We start from the raw sequence: 16,010 nt of genomic DNA on the forward strand, positions 1-16,010 counted from the left end.
CACGAGACCGGCTCGCTTTTTGTTTACGTATAGGACCACTCCCCATGCGGTGACTGGGGTAGCTCCCGCAGAACTCCGAATGGGCCGGAGACTTCGCACCCGCCTTAGTATGGTTTTCCCGGACATTGGCGCAAAAGTACGCCGCACACAAGAACGGCAGGGACAGGGATTTTCTCAGCATCGGCCGATTCGGCAGTTTGCGCCCGGTGACCCAGTGTTCGTTCGGAATTTTGCTGGTGGTGCCCAGTGGGTTCCTGGCGTAATCTTTCGCCAAACGGGCCCTATATCTTACCAGGTGCAAGCCCAGGGTCGTTTCCAGCGCAAACATGTAGACCACGTTCGGTCCAGAAGACTATCCCCTCAAAAGATCCCCGCCCCCGGAGCTCATTTCTACAGCCGCAGAGACCAGAGACAAGGGAAGGTAGTCCTCACAATCTTCCACTGGTGCCTCCCTCAAAGCCTGCGCAGGTCGTTACAGAACCGAATGGAGATAGAGACGCTGACATGACAGAGGCAGCAGACTCTGACTCCGAGATGGAGACACAGGACACATCAGAGGGGGAATCCTCGGGTCCACGGGCCGTGGATGTACAACCGTTACGCCGTTCATCACGGAAGCGCCGGTCTCCGTCTCGTTACACGCCGCCTGATTCAGCGCCGCGTGCAAATGGTGTCCGGCCTGCGGCAAAACGAGTCCGACGCCCTCCTTCGCCAGGGTCTTCGGTGGATTCCTTGGACTTTGGGGGGGAGGGATGTTATAACCTGCCTGCTTACCATTGGCTGGGGACTAATGACAATCCCACAATCCTGTGGGAGTATGAGCTTCCCCAATGAGGGGGGCGGAGAAACGATTAGCAAACTCCAAGTATAAATACAGCTGGCCAGTTTAGGAACCAGCAGGAAGGAGTGTGCAGCAAGGGAAGTTGCTGCTGCTGTTATATATATATATATATATATATGTTATTGTAAATAAATGTTATTACTTTGTATCCTTAAACTCGTGCTGGATTCTTCGTGGCCCTTACAAAAGCGTGCTTGCGGAGAAGGATGGGACCCGGGACTGTCAACCAGGACGGAAGCGAGACCCCGGAGGTGGACTTCCTGGGGAAGGCGAACATACGTTCATGAGGAGTCTCGTTAGTGGCCGTACAGAGGAGCGAGCGGATGGAGTGAAGGGCATCGGGGAGGACCTCCTACCAGCGGGAGACTGGGAGACCTTCCGACCGTAGCGCCAGGAGGATGGCCTTTCAGACCGACGCGTTCTCCCTCTCCACCTGTCCGTTTCCCCGGGGGTTATAGCTGGTCGTCCTGCTGGAGGCGATGCCTTTGCTGAGCAGGAACTGACGCAACTCGTCGCTCATAAAGGAGGAGCCCCGATCACTGTGGATGTAGGCGGGGAACCCAAACAGGGTGAAAAGGCTGTGCAGGGCCTTGATAACGGAGGCAGAGGTCATGTCAGAGCAGGGGATGGCGAAGGGGAATCTGGAGTACTCGTCAACGATGTTGAGGAAGTACACGTTACGGTCAGTGGAGGGGAGGGGCCCTTTGAAGTCCATGCTGAGGCGCTCAAAGGGGCGAAAGGCCTTTACTAGATGTGCTCTGTCTGGCCGATAGAAGTGCGGTTTGCACTCCGCGCAGACCAGGCAGTCTCTGGTCACGGACCTGACCTCCTCGATGGAGTAGGGCAGGTTGCAAGCTTTGATGAAGTGGAAAAACCGGGTGACCCCCGGGTGACAGAGGTCGTTGTGGAGGGCGCGGCGTCGGTCTACTTGTGCGCTGGCACACGTACCGCGGGAGAGGGCATCTGGGGGCTCATTGAGCTTCCCGGGTCGATACAAGATGTCATAGCTGTAGGTGGAGAGCTCGATCCTCCACCTCAGGATCTTGTCGTTCTTGATCTTGCCCCGCGGTGTGTTATTAAACATGAAGGCAACCGACCGTTGGTCAGTGAGGAGAGTGAATCACCTGCCGGCCAGGTAATGTCTCCAATGTCTCACAGCTTCTGCGATAGCTTGGGCTTCCTTTTCGACGGAGGAGTGTCGAATTTCGGAGGCATGGAGGGTACAGGAGAAGAAAGCCACGGGCCTGCCCGCCTGGTTGAGTGTAGCGGCCAGAGCAAAGTCCGACGCATCGCTCTCCACTTGGAAAGGGATGGACTAGTCCACAGCATGCATCGCGGCTTTGGCAATATCTGCTTTGATGCGATTGAAGGCCAGTCGGCCAGGGGAAAAAGGGTGGATTTGATCAGTGGATGGGCCTTGTCCGCATAATTGGGGACCCACCAGGCATCTCTTCAGGGCCTTGGGGCAGTGGGGGAGGGGGAGTTCCAGGAGGGGGCGCATGCGGTCGGGGCCGGGCCTTAGGACTCCGTGTTCCACGACGTAGCCGAGGATGGCAAGGCGGGTTGTGCAGAAGACGCATTTCTCTCTATTATAAGTTAGGTTCAGGAGTTTAGCGGTGTGGAGGAAGCGCCGGAGGTTCTCGTCATGGTCCTGCTGGTCACGGCCGCAGATGGTGACATTGTCTAGGTACGGGAACGTGGCCCGCAGCCCGTACTGGTCAACCGTTCGGTCCATTTCCCTTTGGAAGACTGAGACCCCATTGGTGACGCTGAAGGGAACCCTGAGGAAGTGATAGAGGCGGCCATCTGCCTCGAAGGCAGTGTATTGGTCGTCCTCCGGGCAGATAGGGAGCTGGTGGTACGCAGACTTCAAGTCGACTGTAGAGAAGACTCGATACTGCGCAATCTGATTGACCATGTCAGATATGTGGGGGAGGGGGTACGCATCGAGCTGCGTGTACCGGTTGATGGTCTGGCTATAATCGATGACCATCAGGTGCTTCTCCCCAGTCTTGACGACCACCACTTGGGCTCTCCAGGGGCTGTTACTAGCCTTAATGATCCCCTCTCACAGGAATCGCTGGACCTCCGACCTGATGAAGGTCCTGTCCTGGGCACAGTAGCGACTGCTTCTGGTAGCGACGGGCTTACAGTCCGAGGTGAGGTTTGCGAAGAGGGAGGGTGGGGCGACCTTAAGGGTCGCGAGGCTACAGACAGTGAGGGGGTCAGGGGTCCGTCGAACTTTAGAGTAAGGCTTTGGAGATGGCACTGGAAGTCGAGCCCCAGTAATAGAGCAGCGCAGAGATGGGGGAGGACGTAGAGCCTAATGTTGGTGTACTCTACGCCTTGCACAGTGAGGGTCATGACACAGTACCCCCAGATTTCCACTGCGTGGGATCCAGAAGCCAGGGAGATTTTCTGGGTCGCGGGTAGGATGGGGAGGGAGCAGCGCCTTACCGTATCTGGGTGTATGAAGCTGTCTGTACTCCCGGAGTTGAAAAGGCAGGCCGTCTCGTGCCTGTTGATCCGGACTTCGCGAGGTGGTGCGGCCGGGACTGGTCGAGTGTGACGGAGGCGAGTGTCGGAAGGCGGTCGGTAGTCCAGTCAGGGGTGGCGGCGGCGAACGCACAGTCGGGTGAGCAGGGCTTCCGGGAGGCTGCGGTGTGGTCCCAAGATGGCGGCCCCCATGATTCACACGTGGCGGGTGAGGTGCAAGATGGCGGCCCCCATGGGTCGCACGTGGCGGGTGAGGTGGAAGATGGCGGTCTCCGTGGGTGGCACGTGGCGGGTGAGGTGTAAGATGGTGTCCAAGATGGCGGTCCCCGTGGGTTGCACGTGTCGGCCCAAATTAAAGATGGCGGTGCCCACGGGTCGCACATGGCAGGTGGCGCGGCAGCTGGGGGTGGCCCCGACAGGCAGCAGGCAGCGCTGCTGGGCCTAGAATATTTAGGGGGGGGGTGGTCGGGCCTGGCAGGCTTTTGCGAGATGGCCCTTCCCACAGCCGTTACAGGCTGCGTTCCGTGCCGGGAAGCGTTGTCGGGGGTAATTACTCTGACTGCAGAAGTAGCATTTTGGGCCTCCGGCGTTGGCGGCCGCTGCGCGGCGCTGGCTTGCGTCGCACCTGGGTTGGTTGATGGCTGCGCCCACAAGGCCCACGGGGGTGCCGCGCGGTCGGAGGTGTAGGCCCCCATGTTCTGGGAGGCCACCTCCAGCGAATTGGAGAGTTGTACTGTCTTTGGGAGGCCGAGTGTCCCCCCTTCTAATAATCGCTGGCGGATATAGTTAGAGTGCATGCCCGCGACATAGGTGTCCCTGATCAGCAGCTCCGCGTGCTGGGTAGCCGATATCGCCCAGCAGTCACATTTCCGGCAGGGGATGCGCAAGGCACGCAAGAATTCCACGAGTGATTCCCCAGGGCGTTGGCGTCTCGTGGCGAGGAGGTGCCTAGCATATACCTGGTTAACGGATTTCACGTAATGTCCTTTTAGTAGCGTTATTGCCTCCGCGTACGAGGGGGCGTCCCTGATGAGGTTAAAGACTCTTGGGCTCACCCATGCGTGGAGGACCTGCTTCTTCTGAAGGTCTGTGAAGTCTTCGTTGAAGGATGCGAGGTACGCTTCGAAGCAGCTTAGCCAGTGTTCAAAAGTCTACGTAGCGTCGGCTGCCTGTGGGTCCAGTTTCAAGTGATCAGGCTTGAGTGAGGAGTTCATCTTGAGTAAAGAGTCCATCTTTAGAAGTTTAGTGTATTAAATTGATACACCATCAATAATACACGACGAGTGATAAACGTAACTGAGGCTTTAATACACTAAACAGCAAGCCTCCTGCCTCTGGACCCGAACTGGGTCCAGAGGCGGAGACTTGCCAGTTTTATACAGAAGCCTGAAGGGAGGAGCCACAGGCGGAGCCACAGGCGGAGCCAGCCTGGACATGCCCAGGTATGTACAATACAGCACAATGCATATAATACAATAACGTGGTTTACCACACCGGGGCCATTGGGATCCACATCGTTGCCAGCGCACTCAGCCCCGACCCCCTACATGAGCCCTCCTCCCTTTGGGACTCCCCCCCCCCCCCCCAACCGTCTCCCCCACCTGCCCAATGAGCCAGCCCCGCACCTTCTCAGAGTTCGCCGCCCAGTAATAATACAATGGTTTTGGGAGGCCCAGCTCCCCCGCCTGTTGTCCTCTCTGCAGGACGGCCCTCTTAACCCTGCCTACCTTCCCCCCCCCCTCCCAAATAAACAAGGTGACCAACTTGTTCACCTCCTTGAAAAAAGATTTGGGTAGAAAGAAAGGCAGGCACTGAAATAGAAACAGAAATTGTGGTAGCATATTCATTTTAACTGCCTACACCTGGCCCACCAACGGCAATGCATTTTAACTGCCTGCACCTGGCCTGCCAACGACAAAGAGAGGTTGTCCCACCTTGCCAAATCGGCCTTCATCCTCCCACCAACTATCAAAATCATACATTTGGAGACCTCTCCCAATTACGTGCCACCTGCACCTCCAAGTACCTGAAGCGCGTTGCCACCCGATGAAATGGTAGCCATCCTCATCCCCACTCCCGGTTAAGACACCATAAAATACTCGCTGTTACCTAGGTTCAATTTATGCCCGGGAATGACCTGAATCTTTGGAGCAGCCCCATTATATTCCCCACCGACATACTCGGCTCTGAGGTGTACAGTAGAAAATCATCAGCGTTACAAGGATACCCTATGCTCCCTTCCACCCCTCCCTCTCACTATCCCCCTCCACAACTTGCAGGTCCTTAGAGCGATGGCCAGCGGCTCTATAGCCAATGCAAACAATAGGGGGAACATAGGACCCCCTGCCTAGTGCTCCGGTGCAGAGCACAATACCGCAAACTCATGTTATTTGTGCGAACATTCGCCATCTCACTCCCTATACAGCAGCTGTACCCACACCGTGAACCTCGGCCCGATCCCAAATGTTTCTAATACCGCCATCAAATAACCCCACTCTATCCGATCAAACTCCTTCTTCGCATCCAGTGCCACCACCACCTCCGTCTCCTTCCAATCCGTCAGTGACATGATCACATTCATCAACCTTCTAATTTTCGAGAACAGCTGCCTTCCCTTCACGAACCCTGCCTGATCCTCTCCTACTACCTTCGGGAGGCACCTCCCCACCCTTGCCGCCAGCACCTTTGCCAGTATCTTGGCATCCACATTTAATAGGGATATGGGCCTGTACGACCCACATTCCACTGGGTCCTTGTCCTTTTTTAACAGCAAGGAAATCAAAGCCTGGACCAACATTTGTGGCCGCCTCCTCAAACATTCCCACCATCTGTGGTGCCACCTTGTCCTCAAACTTGTTATAATATTCCACTGGGAACACATCCGGCCCTGCCGCCTTCCCTGACTGCATTCTCCTGATTGCCTCTTTTACCTCCTGCTCCCCCACTGGCCCTTCTAGCCCTCCCCTATCTTCCTCCCCCAACCTCGGATATTCCAACCCATCCTGGAACTCCCTCACCTCTCACTCCTATTCCCGTGGCTCCAAACTATAATACTCCTCAAAAACTTAATTAATCAGCTCCGGGGCCACCACTAACTTCCCCATCCTATCCCCAGAAAGTCCTATCTGGACTATCTCCCTCGCCGCCGCCTCCCTCTGGAGCTGGTCGGCCAACATATTCTCCCCATATTCAAAGACTGTCCCCCTCAGCTCAATTGGCGCACCGCCTTCCCTGTGAATAACCAATCAAACTTTGCCTGAAGCTGCTTCCTCCAGTCCAGGAGGGCGAGGTCCAAGTCCCCCGCATACCTCCTATCCACCTCCAACATCTCTATCATCTTTTGGCGCTCCTGCCTCTCCTCCTTGTCCACCTTAGCCTTAAACGAGATCACCTCCCCCTCATGACTGCCTTCAGAGTCGCCCCATCCTGCGAAACGTCCCCTGTGCAATTAAATCCCACATATTCCTCAATCACCTTCCCAATCTTATCACAAAAACTCCAGTCCCCCATCAACCTCATCCATTCTCCATCCCGGCCTCTGGGTCACCCCCTTCTCCAAAACCACATCCATCCAATGCGGCGCATGGTCCGAGATCGCTATTGTTGAATACTCCGACCCCTTGACTCCAGCCAATAATGCCTTCCCCACCACAAGTCTATCCTCGAGTATACTTTATGCACCAGGGAGAAAAGCGAGTACTCCCATTCCCTCAGGTGCAGGAATCTCCACAGGTCCACTCTTCCCATCTCTCTCATGAGCCCAGTCAGCACCTTCGCCCTCCCCCTCCAACTGGGCCAGCGAGCACGGCTGCGACCTGTCCACCCTCGGGTCTTGCACCATATTCCAATCCCCTCTACTACTAACTCATGAGTGTCCAAGTCTGGGATGTCACCCAGCACCCTCTTCGCAAACCATACATCGTCCCAATTGGGGCAGTAAAAACTCACCAGCACCATCAACCTCCCTTCCAATGCCCCCGTCACAATCACATTCCTGCTCCCTTGGTCCGCCACCACCTTCTCCATCTGAAACCTCACCCTCTTGCCCAACAACACCGCTATCCCCCCAACCCTACTATTTTTAAAAATAAATTTAAAGTACCCAATTCATTTTTTCCAATTAAGGGGCAATTTAGCGTGACCAATCCACCTAACCTGCACATCTTTGGGTTGTGGGGGCGAAACCCACGCAAACACGGGGAGAATGTGCAAACTCCACACGGACAGTGACCCAGAAATGAAATGAAAATGAAATGAAATGAAAATGAAAATGAAAATCACTTATTGTCACAAGTAGGCTTCAAATGAAGTTACTGTGAAAAGCCCCTCGTCATCACATTCCGGCGCCTGTTCGGGGAGGCTGTTACGGGAACAGGCGCCGGAATGTGGCGACTAGGGGCTTTTCACAGTAACTTCTGTGGGATCGAAGCTGGGATCGAACCTGGACCACACCCCACTATTAAACCCAGAATGAAAGACCTGACCCACCCAGCCCTTCCTGAGCCTCATCTGATCCTTCACCTTCAAGTGGGTCTCCTGCAGCATTGCCACATCGACGTTTAGGCTCTTTAAATGTGCAAACACCCTTGATCTCTTCACCGGTCCCCCAATCCCCTCACGTTCCACGTTACTATTCTGACCGGGGATCTCTCACCACCCCCCCCCCCCCCCCCCCCCAGCCCCTCCTATGCACCATCATCATAACCCTGGGTTCTGCCCACTGGGTCTGATCTGTCCCTTTGTTGCCATCGAACCCCTTTCCCCTCTCCCAAAATATCTCCATCGACTTCCTCTTGAAAACACCTCTCTCAGTATTGATCCCATCCCCCCACCTTTCTCGCCTCCCAGGCCCACCCAAATCTATTCAACCAGATTCCAATGATTGCAGCCCCACCACACTCCTATACACTAGCCAACCTACACTTGCTAGTGTGGAGGCCCCTGCTCAGGCCCCCCTCCTCCCAATCCCCCCCCCATCCCCAGTCCCTGAAACAAAAGACAGACGACCTTAAGCAGTGCAACAAATCGCCCAAGAAAACCGCCATCACCCCAAAGTTCACTCACCTCCTACCCACTGTACCCCATACCATGGGGTACACTATCCTTTCCCACTGACCAACCCAAAAACCAAACTTCCAACCATTCCCACCCCGTGTGCAAAACAAATGAACATCCTTAAACCACAGACAAGAAATGAAACTATATACCACATTTCACCCCTTCCCCCAGTCCAAAGCTAAACCCCAGTCCCATTTCTCATTTTAACCCCAGTCCTTCAACCTTCATGGACACCTCCTTTGCCTCCACTGTCTCAAAATAGAAGTCCTTCGAGTTATAGGTCACTCTCAGCTTCGCTGGATAGACCACGCCGAACCTCACACCATAACTGTAGAGTGCCTTCACCCGACCAAAGGCTGCCCTCCTTCTCGCCAGCTCCACAGTTAAGTCCTGGTATATACAAATACCAACTCCTTCCCACTGCACCTCACGCCTTTGTTTCGCCCAACTCAGGACATTCTCCTTTACGTGATATTTATGAAAACAAATTATGACCGCCTTTGGCAGCTCATTTGTCTTTGGTTTGGGCCAGAGTGACCAATGAGCCCTGTCAAGTTCATACTGGGAGGGTTTCTCCCCCTCCCCCAGCAACTCCGCCAGCATTCTCGCAAAGTATTCAGTTAGTCTCGGGCCCTCCACCCGCTTGGGCAAGCCCATAATTCTTAAATTCTGCCGCCTCGACCTATTCTCCAGGTCCTCCATGTTAGTTCTTAGTCCTTTGTTGGTCTCCACCACCCTCAGCAGCTCCTCACCCATTGTGGTGAAATGGTCACTATGTTGCGACAGAGATTTCTCTACCCCCTTCAACTTCTCTCCTTGTTCCTGTACCTCGGATAACGTCTTCACTACCGCCACCTTCACCGGAGCTATCGCCTCCTTCATCGCTGCCACCATCTCTTTCCGCATCACCTCCTTATGCTTGGCAAACTGCTTTTTGAATTCTCCAGCCATCAGCTCGGCCATCTTCTCTACTGTGAGGGCGCAGCCCCTACCCAGCGACCCAACCTCCGCCATCTTTCCTGCAGGTGGGCTGACTCGTTCACTCGACGGCGAGCCTTCGCTCACCCCTTTCTTCCCGACAGTTTTTTCTGGTTCTTCGACATTCTCCTTCCTTATGTCCTCTTGCACCAGCTGATCCAAAAACTGCCCCTGGGACCGGGCATTAAATTCCAAAAATCCAAGCCTCGAGCAGGAACCACCCAACGTGCGACTTCCACCTACATGCCATCACCAGAGGTTTGCTGTATATAATAGTTAACGTGTTAAGTAAAATAAGTTTTGGGCAGCACGATGGTGCAGTGGTTAGCCGAGGTACCAAGTTCGATCCCGGCCCTGGGTCACTGTCCGTGTGGAGTTTGCATATTCTCCCCGTGTGTGCGTGGATGACACCCCCACAACCCAAAGATGTGCAGGGTAGGTAGATTGGTCACGCGAAATTGCCCCTTAATTGCAAAAAATGAATTGGGTACTCTAAATTTTTTTTTAAAAATAAAATAAGTTTTGTTTTCTCTAGAACTGTGTGGACTCCTTTCGTTGCACCTTACAAAACTGATGATGAGGATAAAGACTGTTGGTGTGGCACTACCTACCCAGCGGCCCTCGACACTAAAACGTTCTATGGGCTTGTGGAGTTCGAGGGCAACATTTTAATCTGAGCCCGTTGGTAATTGTACAACGGTACCAGTTTAATACCATTGAAAGAACCCCGGGTGAGTCCATCACCGAGATTTTATCAAGGCTGCGAAGAATTGCTGAGTTCTGTGAATATGGCGCTGTCTTATCTGAAGCGCTTGGTTTGTGGCATAAGTAATGCGGCCTTGCAGAGGAAGTTAGTGGCTGAACCTTCCCTTACTTTGCAACAGGCCGCCCAAATTGTGCTCTTCCGCGAAAGCGGAAAACAAGGGACACAGAAGATGTAAGGAATGTAGGTGAACACCTTAGGGTGTGCCCCCTCCCTTCGTAGGACCCCTCCCTGTCCCGCTGCCTTGCCCTGGCCCGAACGTCGTAAACTAAAATCTTCGCTGGAGTCCATAGAGTGAGCCAGGTTGTTGTGATCCGGTGTGAGTGCAGCCCACCGGTGAACCAGAGATACAGACGCCCCGGTAAAGGTCACCACCAGCCCAGGGCCCGTGCTTTCCACTTAGATGAGCCTGAGCAGGAGGATGACTGCATGTAATTGCATTTTATAGCAGCCCCCCTGAGTGACTCCCATTAAGGATGCGGCACTTATGAATGGACATCTGCTTGACATGGGGTTGGACACCAGCGCAGCGGTTTCATGATCAGTCAACAGACATTTGACCGCATTAAGATGGGAGTTCAATCCCTGGATTTGGCGATTAGCCAGGCTGGATTGGCTACCTACGCGGGAGAACCGTTGGATATCGCAGCTACTACTGTGACCCAGATGGTTTATGGGCACTTCCCGCTCATCGTGGTAAACAGGCATGAGCCCATCTTGTTGGGCCGCGACTGGCTGCATCAGCGACAGTTGCAGTGGCAGCACATTCTTCAGACAAATTCCAGTGGTTTGGCCAAGGTGTTGGGGAAGTACGCTGAGGTCTTCACAGCCAGATTAGGCAGGAGAAAAGGCACATGCAGGTTGACCCAGAAGCCCCGCCTCGATATTTCCGGGCACACCCGGTTCCCTCTGCCTTGCTTGAAAAGGTGGAGGCAGAACTCAGTCGTTTGGAGTCCTTAGGTATCTTCAGGCAGTCTGTTTCGCTGTTTGGGCAGTGCCAGTAGTACCGGTCATGATGCTGGACAGAACTGTTTGTTTATGCGGAGACTACAGTTAATGGTGAACACGGCTTCGCGGTTGAACAGCTATCCCATGTCCTGCATTGAGGATCTCTACATGAACAGTGCAGGATGCATTAGTTCACAAAGCTCGATATAGGCCATGCCTATTTGCAGTTTGAGCTGGATCCCGCCTCCCATACGTATGTTACCATCAATAAATACCAGGGCCTATACGAGTATACATGGCTACCTTTCGGAGTGTCCTCCGCCTGTGCTATTTTCAGCGCATGATGGAAGGCTATCTGAGGGGGCTCCTGCATGTAGCTATTTATTCAGATGACGTGCTAGTCATGGGTGTCTCTGAACTGGAGCATTGGATAACCTGGAGGCCATACTGAAACATTTGCTGAAGCTGGTGTTCACCTACAGAGAGCCAAGTGCGTGGTTAATGCAAAGGTGATAGTCTACCTTGGCTATTGGGTGGATCGCGAAGGTATCCAACCGGTCACGGAGAAGGTGCGTGGCATCCAGCAGGCCCCCAACCCTAAGAATGCCTCCGAGCTTCGCTCTTTCCTTGGCCTTGTTAATTATTACGGGAAGTTCCTTTCCAATTTGGCTACCACATTGACTTCCTTGCATCTCCTTCTGAAAAAGAATCACGTATGGACTTGGGGCCAGCTGCAGGAAGCAGTTATTCGGCGGGTAAAAGGACAATTGTCGTTTCCAGGTTACCCAGCCATTACAATCCCGTCAAGCCCTTGTTCATCACATGTGACGCACACCCCTATGGTATTGGGGTAATTCTGCCCACCGAATGGAGGACGAAAGGTAAGAGTCGATAGCTTTAGTCTCCCGTATGTTAGGTGCAGCGGAAAGAAAGTACACGCAGACAGAGAAGGAAGGCCTGGCGGTAGTGTTCTCCATGAAATGCTTTAATTAGTATGCCTACGGCCACCATTTTGGATCATAAACCTTAGCTTAGAATTTTCAGAGATAAACTGATTCCGCCCGGTGCATCTGTACGCACCCAGCGCTGGGTCCTATTACTCGGCTCTTTTGTGTATTCCTTTGGGCATAGACCAGTGACCCAAATTGCGAATGCAGGTGCTCTGACCCGATTGCCTTTATCAACAGCCCCTTGCTGACACCCACAACGGTCAAGGTGGTCACGACCCGGGTTGCTGACGTTTCCACAGGGCAGCACAGTAGCATTGTGGATAGCGCAAATGCTTCACAGCTCCAGGGTCCCAGGTTCGATTCCGGCTTGGGTCACTGTCTGTGCGGAGTCTGCACATCCTCCCCGTGTGTGCGTGGGTTTCCTCCGGGTGCTCCGGTTTCCTCCCACAGTCCAAAGATGTGCGGGTTAGGTGGATTGGCCATGCTAAATTGCCCATAGTGTCCAAAATTGCCTTTAGTGTAGGGTGGGGTTACTGGGTTATGGGGATAGGGTGGAGGTGTTGACCTTGGGTAGGGTGCTCTTTCCAAGAGCCGGTGCAGACTCGATGGGCCGAATGGCCTCCTTCTGCACTGTAAATTCTATGATAATCTATGACCCAACTTCTGGTGGCGACCATGGAGTGATTGATCGCACATTTGGCAGCTCCCGCTTATGGTGGTCTTTTTGTGGCCTCTTCCCAACATACGCACCAGCTGGATATTACGCTGGATTGTTGCAGGAATTTTGTAGAGGAAAGGTGTAGAAGCAAGAACAGAAGAAGGGGACCACTAGTTTATGGAGCTGCGGCCCAGAAGTAATCGGAAAAGAACAAACCAGGCGGTGGTGGCGACTGAGGAGCGGACAACGTACGTGGAGATGGCGGACGAATAGGGTCAGACCCCGTCAGCTCAGTGGTCAATGGAGCAGCTGGTGAGCTTAAATGAGAAGTTCACCCAACAATGAAAGGAGAGTGCGGAGGACTTGGCCTGGGTGGTGGACTCGATCAAGGCGGTGGTTGACTGTGTGGAGACAAAACTGGCAGCCCCGGGACAGGTGATCCAGAGGTTGGAGGAGCTGACGGGGGAGCATGAGGACCAGTCCACTTCAATGGCAGCAGAAATTGGGATGCTGCATGACCAACAGAAGAGGCTGCTGGAGAAAGTGGAGGACGTGGAAAATCGTTCTCGAAGGCAAAACATTCGAATCGTGGGTCTGCTGGAGGGAATCGAAGGATTGGAGCTGGTGTGTGTGTTGGGATGATGCTGGAGAAGCTGCTTGGGGAAGGTGAGTATGATCGACCGCCGGAGGTGGATCAGCCCCACAGGGCACTGATGCGCAAGACCCAGGGGGATGAACCGCCGAGGGCGAATGTGGTACGATTACATTGGTTCCTGGACAAGGAACACATTATGAGGTGGGCCAGGCAGGCGAGGTGATGTACATGGGAAGATGTTGAGATTCGGGTGTACCAAGACCTGGGAGCAGAGGAGGGCAAGCAAAGAGGAGGGCAAGCTTTAATAAGGTTAAGGCGGCCCTGTACAAGAAGGGCATAAGGTTCGGACTACTATACCCGGCCCGCCTATGGGTGACCTATGAGGGCCGGGAGTTGTACTTTGGCTCGGAGGAGGAGGCAGCGGAATTTATGAAGGAGGATGGACTGACAGGAGAAGGAGGACCTTGAACTTTGACTGAGGAGAACTGAACTATGTTGTGAAAAACTTTGGGTCTGCATTGTTCGGACTGATTTCGGGGTTTTGTTTGTTTCTTTCCGTTTATTCAGTTCTGTTTCGGGTTAGGCTGGTATATAGGAATTTGTTAAGGGAGGAGGGGTGGGCCTCTGTGCTTGGACCTTGGGAGGGACTATTTGTTTGTTTTTGCTTCATGCCTTTGTTCCGACTGTTTACACTAAGAGTGGGGGGGAGGGGAACCTATGGAGGGTAGGATGCTAGGCGCCATGGGCGGGGGCTGCCAGGCTAGCTGGAAGGGCTAGTTCACGGAAGCAAAGTGGGTGAGCTGAAGACCGATGTGGGGGGGGGGCGATGGGAGGGGGAGGGTGGTGTTGGGTGGGGGGGGGGTGGACTGGACTGCTGACGGGGAGGGGACTTTAAAGGTGGAGGAGGAGAAGGGTTGCTGACGGTAGTACCCGAGGGCGGGCCAGGGGAGGTGAGGGACATGGGCCACAGACTGGCCTAGGAGAGGTTATGGTTGATCGCGGGGGAGGGGGCGGGGTGCCGCCCGACCAGGCTGGTCACGTAGAACATTCGGGGACTGAATGGGCAGTGATAAGGGCCCGTGTGTTCGCGCACTTGAGGCAATTGAAGGCGGACGTGGCCATGTTGCAGGAGACACATTTGAAGGTGGGGGATTAGATTAGGTTAAGGAAGGGATGGGTTGGGCAGGTGTTCCATTCGGGCTTAGACTTTAAAACGAGGGGGGTGGTCAACAAGCGGGTGGCTTTCGAGGTGGGGACGATAGAGGCGGACCTGGGGGGTAGATATGTTATGGTTGTGAAACTGGAGGGAATGGCTGTGGTACTGGTAAATATATATGCCCCAAACTGGGATGACGTTGAGTTTCTTAGACGGATGCTGGGGAAGATCCCAGACCTGGATTCACATTGACTGATCATGGGGGAGATTTCAACACGGTCCTGGATCCGAGGCTGGATTGGTCGAGTTCCAGGTCTAGGAAGGTATCAGCTATGGAAAAGGAGCTGCAGGGGTTTATGGAACGCATGGGAGGGGGTGGATCCATGGAGATTTGGGAGGCCAAGGAGTAAGGAGTTTTCATTCTACTCACATGTGCACAAGGTATTGATGCGACCATCAATTCACTCAAAGACACGAGGAGAGTAAACCGTGGTTTCAATCAGCTTAGAACAGTGCCTGCCTGCGACTAGTACAATATGGTGAACTGCCTGCAGGTCAGCTGCTCTTTATACTTCCTTTTAAGGAGCCATGGGCGGAGCCCGTACATGCCCCAACATATCCCCCTGTGGGTGAAGCCACGCAATGGCCCATAGGTGGAGCCCACAGGGTTAACAACATAACACAACAGCAGAACATGATACAAATGCACTGGTGAATTATTAGCACTATACATTCACCACATTTACCCCCTGTTAAAAAATAAAGTCCGGCAGGGGTGACGGGCTCATAGGGTCAGCCGGTCCGGCGCACGGATCGTGCGCTGCGATCACCAAAGCACTGGTGTTGCAGCCGGTCTGGGTGGATGTGGAAGTGGGTCCGGTGCGGGCACAGGCGTGGACTCCGGGAGCGGCTCTTCTGGAGCTTCATTCCTGTGGACCGGTGTGGCGGGTGGGAGGGAGCGCTGGAGCCATATAGGGGCGCTGGACATGGTAGGTTGGACGAGATATAGTGTGGGGGCTGCGGTGGTGGTGTTGGTGGTGGAGCCTGCGGGCGCCAGGTCACGGAGAGAGACGGTATCTTGTCGGCCATCGGGGTGTTCGACATAAGCATATTGTGGGTTGGAGTGCAGGAGCTGGACCCTCTCTGCCAGGGGGTCGGACTTATGGCTCCAAACGTGTTTTCGGAGGAGGACTGGTCCCGGTGTCTTCAGCCAGGACGGAAGCGAGGCCCCTGAGGTAGCTCCCCTAGGGAAAACAAACAAGCGGTCATGAGGAGTCTGGTTTGTGGCCGTGCAAAGGAGGGTCCTGATAGAGTGGAGCGCATCGGGGAGGACCTCCTGCCAGTGAGAAACTGGGAGATTCCTGGACCGCAGGGTCAGTAGGACGGTCTTCCAGACCGTCGCGTTTTCCCTCTCCACCTGCCCGTTTCCCCTGGTTATAACTGGTAGTCCTGCTCAAGGCGATGCCCTTACTGAGCAGGCACTGACGCAGTTCGTCGCTCATGAACGACGAGCCCCAGTCATTGTGGACATAACTGGGGAAACCAAACAGGGTGAAGACACTATGCA

The sequence above is a fragment of the Scyliorhinus torazame genome, chromosome 10 (genome assembly GCF_047496885.1).
Source record: "Scyliorhinus torazame isolate Kashiwa2021f chromosome 10, sScyTor2.1, whole genome shotgun sequence".
Taxonomy (NCBI): Eukaryota; Metazoa; Chordata; class Chondrichthyes; order Carcharhiniformes; family Scyliorhinidae; genus Scyliorhinus; species Scyliorhinus torazame.